At 46.0% G+C, this 14,956-nt stretch overlaps 2 protein-coding genes across 2 annotated transcripts in view; one reads left to right on the top strand and one right to left on the bottom strand.

Moving 5' to 3' along the window:
- The window catches only part of NGEF (neuronal guanine nucleotide exchange factor), a 98,264-nt gene that overhangs the window by 71,261 nt on the left and 12,047 nt on the right, over positions 1-14,956 (bottom strand). The gene's annotated exons all lie outside the window — the stretch shown is intronic.
- Positions 1-14,956, top strand: part of NEU2 (neuraminidase 2) — a 69,227-nt gene that overhangs the window by 22,646 nt on the left and 31,625 nt on the right. The window lies entirely within an intron of this gene.

Here is a 14,956-nt window from a genome sequence, read left to right on the forward strand (position 1 = left end):
AGTTTGTTTATTCTATTCATAGGACGCACTTTTGGGGAAAATGCTTAAAGCGGCTTGTATAACTAGCTTTCAAGTAAACATCTTCTGAGTCATTCAAGAGAAGGAGTAGCAAAAACAGTGAAGAGAATGCCGGGAAACCAAAGTAAGGAAAGGGAAGATGTACAGACATACCCAAAAGTAAAGTCTTGGGGAGACTCAAAGACGCTAGCAGCGAGAGACGGTCATACAACAGTCAATTCAGAAGTGGGAAGACTTGAATCCTCTGGGGACATACCTCTCACCACCTACTGGTGGCTAGGTTGAGTTGGTAGATTTGTGGCCTCTCTGATAGGGTGATTTTTTACAGAAGCTGTGGGAACGAGCCCTTCCCCACCCCACCAGCTGGGGTAGCAGAATGGTTGCCTCCCTCTGGGGTGACCATAGTGGATAGCATCGGAACCCAGGCACTCTTCACAGGAAAAGGGGTGTAATCAAGTTATACCAGCACTGTCCAGGCAAACCCCATTTCCTTCCCAACAAGAGCCTTCCAGTGTAGGGGCTTTTGGAGTGGTGAAGGACAGGACGGACCCTTGAGTAGAGTGTAAGCTGGGTGAGATGGCGTGCTAGACTGGAGAGCTATGCTAGGCTCTCTGTGGCTTCCCATCCATCTGAGGGTTCAGAACCTGGGCTCCCATGGACTCTATGTAAGGGGTATATACAGTGTATGCAGAGGTTGTATCTATGTGAATATATCTTTCTTGATTACAGCTGCAGAACTTCCATTATGCTTTCAAAGAGTTTAGAGACTTAGGGAAGATTTTCTTATCTGGTTCTGTTTTCTTCTGTAAAAAAAAAATGTGAAGGATGGTGCTGGACTTGAGGCACCCCTCCCCCTATCCCACCGCACCCCTCTGCTTACAGCAGGTGCCCTAGCGACCCCAGGTGCTGCCCTCAAGTTCTCATGGGTGAGTTCCCAACTCCCTCTTCTTACCCTCACCCCCGTCCAAAAACATTTCAGGGCAGTTGGGCAGGTGACCTTAGAACATGCAGGAAGGGTGGCTTCCCTTGCTCCAGGCAGAGTTATCTTTGTTTACCTAAGGCAGGAATTTGGACTTTCTGGTCAGGGAGATTTGAGGACTGAGGACTGCTCTGGTTCCTGGAACTAGCTACCTAATGACACAGAAACAGAAAGTTTGTCCTGGGGTATTGCCTCCTTTCCTACCTGCCTGCAGGTCTGGTGGTAGTCCATTGATGACCCTGCCTATAAATAATCAGCCAAGCAGAAACAAGTGTTAAAGTATTAGAGGTTAGGGAGCAATAAGACAAGGGCCTGCCCTGGGGCAGCTGGGCCCAGTTTGTGAGGAGCTGAGGAGCTCCTTCAGCACCATGGCCAGCTCTGGGACCCCAGCAAACCCTGGTAGTCCCAGCATCCATGTCCTGGTCGATAAATGCTGGGGTGTGCCCTGTGGGATCTACTGGAGAGGCCCTGTCCTCCTGGCTAATGCTTTGCTTCAGAGAGTAAAGCTGTGATTTCAGGAGGCCAAGAAAGACCACATAGAGGACAAGAGGTCACATTTGAGGGGAATCCCTCACAGGACTACCTGGCAGGGCAAAGTTCATAAACGTGGCAAGAAATGCACAGCTTGCAGGCAGGAGGGGCCGTTTCCATTCATACCAAATTGAATCCCAGTCAGCAAGGGGATGAAAACCAGAGAGAGAATGAAAGGTTTCTATCCCGGCCAGATGGAGGGGGGACCTTCTGCCCTGCACTCTGGTTGGGAACGGGGAGGGAAGACCCAGGAGGGCCAAGGTCAAGGTCATCATAAATCTGCTCTCTGGGGCCTGGGGCATGGAGGGGGTGGATTAAGACCATAGGCAAGGATAGATTTCAGCTTTGGGGTTCAGAGCTGGCCAAAGGCAGAGCAGCTGCTCTGAGAGGCAGTGACTTCCCTGTCACTGACAGCAGACAGAGTCTTGATTTTAAGAACCAATGACTACCTACCTACCAACATCCCTTTCTCTCCTGTTTCACTTGCCTTTGTGCCTTCGAAGGGTATACCTTTGATCTGGGGGCAGAGGACAGGTGGGCAGAGGTCCCGTGGGTGCAGGGTGGAGCTGGGAAGTCAGGAGTTAATTGTGTGTTGGGACCAGTCTTCGGAGGTCTGTGAACTGGGTCAGAGAGTCCCAGCCGCATCCTTGATGATGGTGAGTGAGGAGGTGGCAGGATCCCAGAAGCTCTGGGAGGGCCACTGGGCTGGGGCCCCCAAGACCAGAGGGCAGGTATCACTCAGGTGTGGCTGGTAGGGGCTGGGGCAGGGAAGATGTGCAAGCGGAATGACAGGATCAGCGACACACGGTGGTTTGGGGCTGAGCGGGGAGGGGCCATCCCCGCCACAGGCCAGGGTGACAGTCAGGCCATTGCCTGTCATTGCCTGTCAGGCAGTCTTCTCCGGGTTGGAACAGGCTGATTTGAGGACGTACAGTTGAAGCACCTCCCAGGAGGAGTGTGTGCTCCTGGACATCTTTGACCGAAGCCCTGAACACAGACTGGGTTTTGGCATTGAAGGTGATTATTATTATCACCTTATTATTTTAGGTTTAGGATTATTTTAGGTTGCTTTTTTAAAAATTGAGGTACAATTTACATATAATGCAATTTGCTCTTGTTGCCGTGTGGTTCTGAGTTTTGGCGAATGCAGTTTGACGTAACCACCACCCTAATCAACATACAGGGCCACTCCAGCACCCCAGAATTTCCCTGTGCCCCGCTGTCATCAGCCCCTCCTGCACCATCTGCTGACTATCACTCTATACACGTTCCTTGTTTGCCTTTTCTGGGCCGTCCTACAGATGGGATGACACAACATCTGGTTCCCTTTGGTTGGCGGGATCCACTTGACATTCTGCCCGCCTGGGTGAGTGCTGATCGCCAGCGTTGACTGTGCATTGTTGTGAGATCATGGAAGCCTGTGTGATATATGGTGAAGGGCATTCGGCTGGGAGGCAGGGGACTTGGGTTTGAATATCCACTTTCTGCTACCTGTAATCACCTACTCACACTGGGCAAGTATGGGCCTCAGTGTCTCATGCAGAAAACATGGCAGTAGGTGGGTGTTCATGGAATGCTTAGCTAGCTCTCGAAATCTGAGATCTAGGGCAGTTGGAAGAGACCCTCAGAGGGAACCTCGTGGCCTGATGAGAGCCCCGAGGTTGCTCTCAAACCATCCCTATCATTTTCTTTACACGAAGGTTCTCTGAAACCCTGAGAAAATGCATTCCAACTTTAAGACAGCACACACACACACACAATTTGCGAAACTCTCAGAACAGCAACTCTAATTCCACCTCAATTATTGCCTATTTCAGGCAACTGTGCTCTACATCTGAAATATTTTATAATCACTTGAATTCTTCTAAATCCATTAACTGTTGGAGAGCCCGGCAGCCCTCCTCCCATCTCCTCATGTTTTTCTAAACTCTTCAGTAGCATGAAGCCCCCGTGTTTCCATTCCACATGGCTTTGGAGTGGAAAGGCACGGGGCACGTGTGCGGTTGGAAGCTGCGTTTGCATGCCATCCGTCCACTCACTCAGTGAGCACCGCCAGGGTGCTCTACATGCCTGGCCCCTGTGGGTGCAGCGGACACATCTCTGCCACGTCTGCCCCCAGTTCTCCCTCCAGAAGCTTCTGAAGGGCAGGACTGGGTCTCTTGTTTGGAGCTCTCTCTGGTGCTGGGCACACGAAGGCCACTGGCTGTTTGGAACAATGGACGAATGGATGCATAGTTCCCTGAGGTCCATGTGATAATCACCACTATTTTCTAGATAAAGAAGCTGCAAGTCAGAGAGCCCTGGCAGCTTGCCTGGGATCACACAGCTGGTCCATGGTTTGGTGAGGCTCACACCCTACCTGTTGGATTTGTTTGTTGGGGAAAACCTGAAATCCCTGTGATGTGGTTGAAAGATGCCATTGTAAAGATTGGTTGAAGGCTGGCAAGGATGAATCAGAGGCAGGAGTCAGGGGGAGTGGATCTAGGCTGTTCTCTGTGCTAGCTGTGTGGCTTCAGGCCTATGAGCCAAGAGTGACTATTAAAGCTCCTGGCTTTTGGCTGAGGCCCAGGGGACCTCCCTGCATGAGTCAGCGGCCTGGGAGGTCAGGGCACATGGGAGAAGCTGGTGAGGAGGGGAGAGGAGAGCTGGCTGCAAGCCCAGCTGTGGCGACTCAAGCCAGCTGCTGGGGCGGGGGGCTGATGGTGGGGTGGACATGGAGAGGTGTATCCCCTAGACCAGGGCTTTTCAGATGTGCGTGTGAGGAGTCACCTGGGGCTCTTGTGAAGACAGATTCTGACTTGAGACATCCAGGGCGAGGCCCGGGATGCCAACCCTGTGAGTCTGTGGACCATCCTCGAGCAAGAGCCTTGCGGAGAAGGACCACAGCACCTTTAGCAGTTGTGGGAACAGGAGCCTCCAGAGACCTCAGCCCCAGGCTGCCCCTTGTTTTGGCCAGGGTGGGTCATGTCCGCTGCTGGTCCGAGACAGTCATGATGGAGAGCAGAACTGGGGCAGGCGGGAGGAGGGGGTGTCAGGGGACAGGCAAGGGGGGCTGAAGCAAGTGCTAGAGGAAAGAATCTTCCAGGGCATGTAGTGAATCTATGTGAGCCAGGACCTGGAATGACAGGTACCTGGCGGTACCTGCAACCCAGACCATAGCTGAATAGGAAATATAACTGTATAAAAGTAACTGAGGGGGAGGGCATAGAAGCAACTGAGGGGGGGAGGGGGGTAGAGGGAGAGGGGCAGAAGTAACTGAGGGGGGGATAGAAGTGACTGAGGGGGGAGGGGGAGAAGTAACCAAGGGGGGAGGGGATAGAAGTGACTGAGGGGGGAGGGGGAGAAATGCAACTGAGGGGGGACAGAAACAACAAAGGGGGAGGGGTAGAAGCAACTGATAGGGAGGGGTAGAAGTAACAGGGATAGAAGTAACTGAGGGGGGAGGGAGATAGAAATAACTGAGGAGGAAACCAAAACAGTCTGGTACCGGCACAAAAACAGACACATAGATCAATGAAACAGAATAGAGATTCCAGAAACAAACCCATGCTTTTTTTAAAAAAAAAGATTTTATTTATTTTTTTGGCAGACAGAGATCACAAGCAGGCAGAGAGAGAGGGAAGCAGGCTCCCTGCTGATCCCAGGATCCTGGGATCATGACCTGAGCTGAAGGCAGAGGCTTTAACCCACTGAGCCACCCAGGCGCCCCCAAACCCATACTTTTATGGCAATTAATCCTCGACAAAGGAGGCAAGAATAGACATGGGGAAAAGACAGTCTCTTCAACGAGTGGTGCTGGGAAAACTGGACAGCTATGTGCAAAAGAATGAAACTGGACCACTTCCTTTCACAGTACACAAAAATAAACTCAAAATGGATTAAGGATCTAACTATGAGACCTGAAACCCTAAAACTCCTAGAAGAAAACATAGGTAGTAATTTCTTTGATATTGGCCATAGGAACATTTTTCTAGATTTGTCTCCTGAGGCAAGGGAAATAAAAGAAAAAATAAACAATTGGGACTACACCAAAATAAAAAGCTTTTGCATAGCAAAGTAAAATGTCAACAAAAGGACAAGGCAATCTACTGAATAAGAGAAGATATTTGCAAATGATATTCCTGAAAAAGGGTTAGTATCCAAAATACATAAAGAACTTAGACACAGCTCAACAGCAAAAAAAGGAAATAATCTGATTAGCATGGGCAGAAGACAAACAGACATTTCTCCAAAGAAGACATTTTGATGGCCAACAGACACAAGAAAAGATGCTCAACATGGCTTATCATCAGGGAAATGCAAATCAAAACCACGGTGTGATATCCACTCACACCTGTCAGAAAGGCTTGAAACAAGCATTGGTGACGCCGTGGAGGAAAAGGCACCCTTGTGCCCCGCTGGCGGGAATACGCATTGGGGCAGCCCCTGTGGAGAACACAATGGAGGGTCCTTAAAAAATGGAAACAAGAACTACCCTCTGGTCCAGTAATTCCGTGACTGGGTATTTACCTGAAGAAAATGAGAACACTACTTTGAAAAGAGATAAGCACTTCTGTTTAGTGCCGCGTGATGTACGTCGGGTGTTCTCTCTGAGAGGAAGGCCAGCGAGCAAGGCCCTGAGGCTGACAGGAAGGCAGAACTTCCAAACTGGACTTGTTGGCTTGCTTTTGGCTCAAGAGGGAGAAAAGTAAAGATGAACCCCGGTTATCCACCAGGGCTGTTGAACTGATACAGTGGGAAAGGAAGCAGGACTGTGAGGGAGAAGTGGGGCCTGAGGTCAGAGACAGGGGGCGCATTTGGAACACGGTCTGATGCAGCAGGGTCTGAAGCTACCAGAACCTGGAAGGTTAGTTCCCTGAGCATCAAGTTTCTAATCCAAGCAACATCTCTTCAGAGGCCAGAACATGGCGAGACAGGGAATGTTCTCTAGGGCGCACAGCTGCTGAGTGCCAGCCGGGCCCTGAGTCCTCTGGAGCCACCCTCAGAGGTACAGCCTAGTGGCCTGGGACACTCATGCGGAAGACAGGGAGCGGGTAGACACAGTGACAGAATTCATGCGCAAGATGGAGTTGACCGTGATAGATCGAGTGTGAACAGCACCCCTTCCTGAGGAGGCAACAGAAATGAGTGAAATTCATTGTCAACCTGGGAACTAGACAGTGGTTTAGCAGGCTTCAGCTTGTTCCTTTCTCACAGGAAGGTATAATGCCAGAGAGTGTGGGATACAACTATGTATCCATCTATCTATGCACCTGTGATACATCTGTCTGTCTGTATGTCTGTCTATCTACATAATCCGCAACATGAAGAAAGCCCATAAAAGGAAAAGAAAGCCAGAGGCCAGAAGGACAAACTGGACATTCCTGTTGGCCGAAAACCAGTTCATGACAAGCACCAGGCAGGATCAAGAGTGGAACCCAGATGGTGGAGACCACAACACGACTGAGCTCCGGTGGTGGGGTGACAGAGGGCAGGGGAGGTCGTCTGCAAGGACCTCAGATGAAGGAGACTGCAGGTGGTGGCAGGCATGAGGGAGGGCAGAAAAACCTCAGATATGGCGAATTTAAAAGCAATAAGTAAAGCTTGGACTTTAGATTGCGGGAAAAGTTGTGGGTGATGGAATTTTTAAAGAAGCTCTTCAGGGAACCAGAGGGCTCCAAGAACAAGAGTAAGTGTTCAGTCATTGGGAGGGGCTCCCCGTTTCTGCAGGCGGCAGGTGTTCGGTGTGAGCAGGCAGCAAGGAATCAGGACGTGAGAGTCAGGGAGAGTAGGTGGGGAGGATTGAGAGGGTGCCCGGGTTCCCCCAGCCTGGCCCCACTTGCTGGAGAGGCTGGGAGCTTGCTGGGGTCACAGAATTTACACAGCTGGGGGGGTCCGTCAGCAGCCCCAAGGGATTACTGAGGGAGGTGTACCCCCTCCCTGCACCCCACCTGGATAAATGAAGAGGAGGAAGTGGGGAGGGGCTTGGATTTTAGGGGTGCTATGTTCTGGGCAAAGAGGGCAGTGGCTCCCAGGGAGCCTTGGAGAAGCCCTGGCTTCCTGCAAAGATGGGAGGCTCCAAGCCAGGAGTCACAGCGCTGTGGAACCCGGAGGCCCACTCCCAAGTCTCCCGGGAGAGAGTTCCGAGAGCAGAGGCTAACGGAGCCTCGTCCTTTTTGTTGCTGCCCTCCCGCATGCTTCCTGAGGCTCAGGGATACAAACATGGCACCAGCTCTGGCTTCAGGTGGGAGGATTTCTGAAGGCGGGGCCTGCTGGGGGACCTCATGCTGTGGGCCTTGAAGTGACTGTGGCCTGGTGGGCCCGAGAAGATGAGGCACTCCCACCTTATCTTTGCTCCCTGTGGCCTTCAGAGCAGCTCTTGCAAAGAAGAACCTAGAAATCCCTGAGGTTCCCTGGGGCTCAGAGGTTAACAAGTGTTAGGGGTAGGGGGCTGCCCAGATGGCCATATAGTCAAGCCACGGGCCGCCAACCTGGAGAAAGGGTTGGGAGCCTGTACTTACCTCTAGGACAGAAGGAGCTGTGGTGCCCTCTCTGGGAGGGGTAGTCTGGGGCAGGCGTTAGAGGGAAAGGAGAAGAGGTACAGACGATTGCTAGCCCGGGACAATCTTAAAAACCCATCAGAGAAGGCACCCAAGCAAGGCAGGCTGAGCCAGAGGGATGCCTCCTACCGTGGACACAGAGCCAGCCATGGAAGGACAGCTCAGCTTGCCGACCCCTGCTCCCTTCCCCACCCAGAGGAAGGGGAGGAGGGGGAGGCTTCTCCAGGCCAAGCCTCCCACCCATCCCCCCAAATATTCTGTCCTGCACTAGAGAAAGAGGAGAGGAACTTTGATTAGTGTGAGGTTGGACTTGGGAAGATTTAAACCTGACAAATGGACAAAGGCTAAGAACAGTTCACAGAAAATGAAATACAGATCACTCTCAAACACCTGCGAAAGGTGTTCAATCTCATGTCTCAGGAGAGGAAAGGAAATCCAAACCACACTGGGATCCGCCCCCTTTTTTTTTTTACTTATTACGGTGGTAAAAAAATCAAAAGTTTGGTAAGTGATTGGTGAAGCGGAGGGGGAGCCCCCGTCGTTGCTGGCAGTGTCTATTGAAGTAAAATGCAAACGTGCTTTAGCTCAGCTGTCCCACCCGCAGGAATTTGGCCCGCAGATATGCTTGCAGGTGTAAGGACTGGTCCGTGTGTCTGAGAACAAGAGGTTGAAGACACCACAGTGTCTCTCCATCAGGAATGGGTCATACCAGCTAGAAACTGCCAAACATTTGGGGTCCCTGGGTGGCTCAGTCTGTTGGGCATCCAGTTGTTGCTTGTTGCTCAGGTCATGATCTCAGGGTCATGAGATCGAGCCCCTCTTTGGGTTGGGCACTGAGCATGGAGCCCACTTGGGAGTCTCTCTCTCCCTCTCCCTCTGCCACCTCCCCACTAGCACGCATGGGTGTGTGTTCTCTCCCTCCTAAAAAAAAAAAATTGTCCTACACATTTCCATCAGTAGACTAAGATTCAGTGGCAAAAGCAAGAAAAAGTTCTAAATTCTGATCAAGAAAGGATCTTGTGATAGCTCAAGAAAACAAAAAGAAGGTCAGAACAGTATGCATTGAGTTTTTATCAGGGTAAAAGAGGGAACAGATTCAAATTTATTTGGACGTGCCTAAAAACTTCCAGAAGAAATTATGAAAAATGAGCATCAATAGTCAGTTAGAGGAGGGGCCCGGGACAGGTGGAGAATGGGAGTGGGAGGGAAGGAGACTCTAGTGTACCTACCTTTCCATATTTATTTTTTAAAAACTATGTCAATGTATTCACCTATTCAGAAATTAAATAGATAAATCTTTTGAGAAAAAAATGAGTAGGATAGATCTTAAATGTAGAAACAAATCACTCTTAAAAATGAGGAAGGCAGAGAAGTTATGGGATTTGCCTAAGTGACTTCCAAGAGCCCTGCTATATGGCAGGGTGTGAGTTTGGAGAGAGGTTACACTGATGCGGAAGAAAAAGCTGTTTATATTTATACCTTCAGAACAATCCAGATTTTCCACCCAGTAAATTAAGTACAAAAGAAGAATGAATTGCTAAGTGAGATGTTTTAATTCTCTAACTAAAATGTTCTTGAAAAAAAAAATGCTCTTAGTGATTTAGAAGCAATCTCATAATCAGTAAGGAATCTTAATACAATATAACACATCAGTAGGTTTGGGACAAAATTAAATACCAATCTCCAGGAAAGACCTTTAAAAGTGAGATGAGAAGGAAAACTTATCGCGATAAAGAGTACTGTGCACATCAAAAATAGAGTGATGCTGGCAAATCAGGCAGAATCCTGTTCTCATCATTTTAACATGTTTTGTGGGTGTTGGCCAATATGGGACTTAAAACAAACGGTATCAGAAAGGAAAACTAAATAATCATAATTTGCAGGTGAACTGATTTGTGTGCCTTGAAAACCCAAAAAAACCAATTGGAACTGTTGGAATTACAGAGAATTCAGCGTAGGACCTGAACAAGATAGAGTCACCACATGTCAACAATAGCAAGAAAGTAGAGAGATTTCAATCATGGGAGTAACAAAACCCGAAAACAAAGGATATAGATGTGAACAACTTATGTGAAAGAAAAACTTGAGCAATGAAAGGAGACTCACATCTTTAGCAAAACATGGGTTTTTCTTGGATTGGAAAATTAAAAATAAAAATTCCCATCAAGTTAATATATAGTTCTAGTGACATCCCAATTAAAAAATCCTATCAAAAAATTCATCTGCATGTTTTGGTAAAATCATTATGAGGTTCATCTGTAGGATAGATAGGGAAGATTATCTCAAACTTTTTGAGTAATATATGTAAGGAAGAGTCTGCTTTTCCTAAATATCATGAAATACTACATTAATACAAGGAATGTGGTACTACTCCGAGGCAGTCAATCTGGGAGATAGAACGGCCAGCCCAGAAATGGATTCTTATCTATAAAAATGTTATGTTATGGAAGAGGCATCACAAATATTAAAAAAATGGAGGGGTAATAAAATCAGACAAAAACATCACAAGAAAACTATATGCTAATATCTCTTATTAATATCGATGAAAAAGACTTTAACAAAATACTAGAAAACTGATCTATATTTTTATTTTTTACTTTTTTATTTTTAAAATTTATTTATTTGACAGAGAGAGAGATCACAAGTAGGCGGAGAGGCAGGCAGAGAGAGGGAGGAGGAGGAAGAAGGTTCCCTGATGAGCAGAGAGCCCGATTCGGGGCTCGATCCCGGGACCCTGGGATCATGACCTGAGCCGAAAGCAGAGGCTTTAACCCACTAAGCCACCCAGGCTCAGTGTATAAAGCTATAAACAGAATTATACACTATGACCAGGTAGATTTTTCTCAGGAATGCAAGGTTGGTTTAACATTCAAAAGTCAATTCATATGGGGTGCTTGGGTGGCTCAGTCAGTTAAGTGTCCAACTCTTGATTTCAACTCAGGTCATGATCTCGGGATCATGGGATTGAGCTCCGAGTCAGGCTCTGGGCTGCGAGGATTCTGCTTGGAATTCTCTCTCTCTCCCTCTCCCTATGCCCCTCCCCACCCATCACTTCCTTGCATGCATGTGTTCTCTCTCTCTAAAAAAAAATTAATATAATGCGCTTTATCAATGAAATAAAGAAGAAAATTATGTGATCATCTCAGTAGGCATTTGACATTAACATTTGGCAAAATTCAACACTCCTTCATGATAAAAGTATTCAACAAGCCAGGTGTAGAAGAAAACTTCTCAAACTGAATAAAAGACAGCTATGAAAACTCCACAGCTAATACCGTATTTAATTATGAAAGACTGGATATTTTCCTATAAAATCAGGAAGAAGGATGCCTACTCTCACTAGTACTATTCAACATTGTAATGGAGGTTCTAGCCAGGGCAATTAATAAAGAAAAAGAAATAAAAGATTGGAAAGGAAGGAGTTAAACTCTATTTGCAGATGACATGATCTCATATTTAGAAAATCCTAGGGAATCCCCTAAAAACCTGTTGGAAATAAATAAGTTCAGTAAGGCTTTAGGATATAAGATCAATATACAAAAATCAATTATATTTCTACATGGTAGGAATGAGCGTAGGAGAAGTGAAATTAAGAAAAGAATTCCATTTATAATGTCAAAAAATAGGGATATAATTTTAACCAAAAAAAGCACAAAACTTATATTCTGAAAACTATAAAATAGTACTGAAAGAAATTTAAGAAGACCTAAATAAATGGAAAGACATTCCATTTTCATGGATCAGAAGAATTAATATTGTTAAGATGTGTTACTTCTCAAATCAATCTACATACTGAACACCATCCAAATCAAGACCCCAGCTGGCATCTTTGCAGAAATTAATAAACAGATCATAAAATTCATATGTAAATTCTAGGGACCCATGCCAAAACAACCCAAAAAAGAATAAAGTTAGACTCACATCTCCTGATTTCAAAACTCATTATAAATCCACAGTAATCAAGACTGACACAAGGTCAGACATATAGGTCAATGGGATAGAACTGAGAATCTGTAAATCAACCCATACATCTATGGTCAATTGATTTTTGACAGTAGGTCCCAAGGGTGCCAAGGCTATTAAGATAAGAATAGTCTTCTCAACAAATGGTACTGGGGCAACTGAATATTCACATGTAAAAGAATGCATTTGAATCTCTACCTCACATCATACACAAAAATTAACTCAACATGGATCAAAGACCTAATTTTAAGAACTAAAACTATAAAACTCATAGCAGAAAACATAGGTGTAAATGTTCTTGACATCAGACTAGAAGATGGTTTTTTAGATGACACCAAAATACGGCAAAGGATTTGAGTAGCATTTCTCCGAAGAAGTTATACAAATGGTACATGAAGATGTGCTCAACACCACTACTAATTAAAACGACAGTAAGGTTTGGTTTGATATCTACTAGAATGGTGGTAAGAATAAAGACAGATAATAACAAGCATTGGTAAAGACATGGAGAAATTGGAACATTCCTACACTGCTGATGGGAATGTAAAATGGTTCAGGCATTTTAAAAAAGATTTTATTTATTTATTTGAGAGGGAGTGAGAGCAAGAGAGATCACAGAGGGAGAGGGAGAAGCAGTGAGTGGAAAGCCCAATGTGGGCTCAATCCCAAGACCCCAAGATCATGACCTGAGCCAAAGGCAGACCTTAACTGACTGAGCCTCCCAGGCACCCGGTGCAGGCATTTTAGAAAACAGTGTGGCAGTTCCTGAAAAGGCTAAACATGGAATTACCATATGACCTAGCAATTCCATTCCTGAGTGTATTCCCAAGAGAAATGCAAACATATGTCCTCACAAAAAGTTGTACACAAATGTTCCCAGCAACATTACTCATAACTGGCAAAAGGTGGAAACAATCCAAATGTCTACCAACTGATGAATGGATAAATAAAACATGGTATATCCATACAATGGAATGTTATTCAGCCCTAGAAAGAAATTAAATACTGACACATGCTCTAACATGAATGAACCATGAGATCATTGTGCTAAGTGAAAAAAGCCGGTCGTGAAAGACCACATACTGTCTGATTTCATGCATAAGAACTATCCAGAACAGGCAAGTGCATAGAGGTGGGAAACAGATCAGTGGTTTCCTAAGGCTAGAAGGATTGAAGAATGGGGGTGAGGAACAGCTAGGATTTCTTTAGGGGGAAATGATGCAAATATTCTAAAATTGGTTGGGGTGATTGTCGCACGACTCTGTGAGTATATCGAGAACCATTGAATTGCATACTCTAAAAAAGGTGAATTGTGTGCAAGGCGAATTACATCTCAATAAAATTGTTATTAAAAAAAGGAGGGGATATCAATAGAAGTTTGGAATGCTGGTAAGCAGCTTGGGAAAAATATTTGCTTTCAGAGCCTCAGAATAAATTCCCTCAATAAACAACAAAAGAATTAAAGCATTAAATATTTTCTTCAAACTCTAGAACACACACACACACACAAAAACTTATGTATGGTTTTATTACTTTTCCCTCCCCTTAAAAAATGTGTTTTGGAAAATGTTGTATTTCGATGAACTAGGCATACACACCCCGCTTTAATATTTGCATAATATTCTCTAATACTTCATTTATATTTCCTTTATTTTATTATTATTTAATTTTTTTTCATCATTTTATTTTAACGTTTAAGTTAGGCTCTTTTTTGGTTAGAGAAAGAGACATTCAGGTTACTATAAGAAAAAGATACACAAGGCCGAAACTGGGCCAAGGCATTGTGGGGATCTGCCCCTCCACCTCTGTCAGGGGTCAGAAAACAGAACATTTTGGAAAGGATGGTTTAAAAGGTATCCCCATCTTTTCTGTTCTTTTTGGTGTCCTCTTTTTAAATTCCCATAACAAAGACTTTCACTATGGATGTGGTCAAATTATGCCTGAGCTTCCTAGTAGCCAGTGTGAAAAGGGGACATGTGTCAGTGACTCATTCTACTGCAATCAAGGATAAAAACTGACCAAGTGCTCAGGAGAATTTGCACCAAGACTAGGACTAGCTAAGTGTTTTCTATTGAGGGCTTTTATGGAAGAAGGAGCTTTAGTGTGGTGATTTTTAAATTTTCAAGAGCTTGTTAAATATATGAATTCCCGGGCCCCATGCCCAGATTTTGGACTGAGTAAGGCTGAAGTGGATCCCAGGAACGTGCATGGTAGAGAGAGCTCCATGTGATGCATGGACTCCAGTCTATCCAATCCAGCAGGGTGACCTTTCTCCCGGACCCACAAAGCTCGTGAGTGTGCACACATACAAACACACATGCGTGAACAGATTTCTTAAGCCTCATCCTCTGTGCCTCCTTCAATGTAGGCTGATGGCATCACACAAAAACACAACCAAACACCAGTCATTCTGCAGGGTGACACAGAGCTGGCAGAAGCCTGATCTGGGAGGTCCTAGAAGGGTTTTGGAAGGAGACATGGCCTGTCCATTTTCTTCTCAGTGGAGAGATTGGTGAAGTTTTGGTGGGATCATTTTGAGATGGAGCTCCATAGTTGTGGCTGGTCTGTGTTGCCTGTTAGCTACTATCCACTTGGAGTAAACTGGGGGTTGGGGAGAGTGGATGTACTTAAGGAAAATGAGCCACAGTCTCCCTCCAGGCAGGCCAAGATGTTCCTCATTGGGAATGTTTTTATGAATATTCTCTAGCCCAGAGGAAGGTAGGCAAGTGGAGCCACAAGGCTCCATTCTGTTGTGTCAAGGCCTTGAAACCTCTGGCCTGGAAAATTCCTTGGCAGGTGAGGTGCAGTTCTTCCTTCGGCTCCCTGCCCATCCCCAACACTGAAGTCAAACATCTACAGAATGTCTTCTCCTTGCACAACTAGACTTCCTGGTATCCCCTCCAAGATCAACCCTTTGTAAAAGACC

The sequence above is a fragment of the Mustela erminea genome, chromosome 8 (genome assembly GCF_009829155.1).
Source record: "Mustela erminea isolate mMusErm1 chromosome 8, mMusErm1.Pri, whole genome shotgun sequence".
Lineage (NCBI taxonomy): Eukaryota > Metazoa > Chordata > Mammalia > Carnivora > Mustelidae > Mustela > Mustela erminea.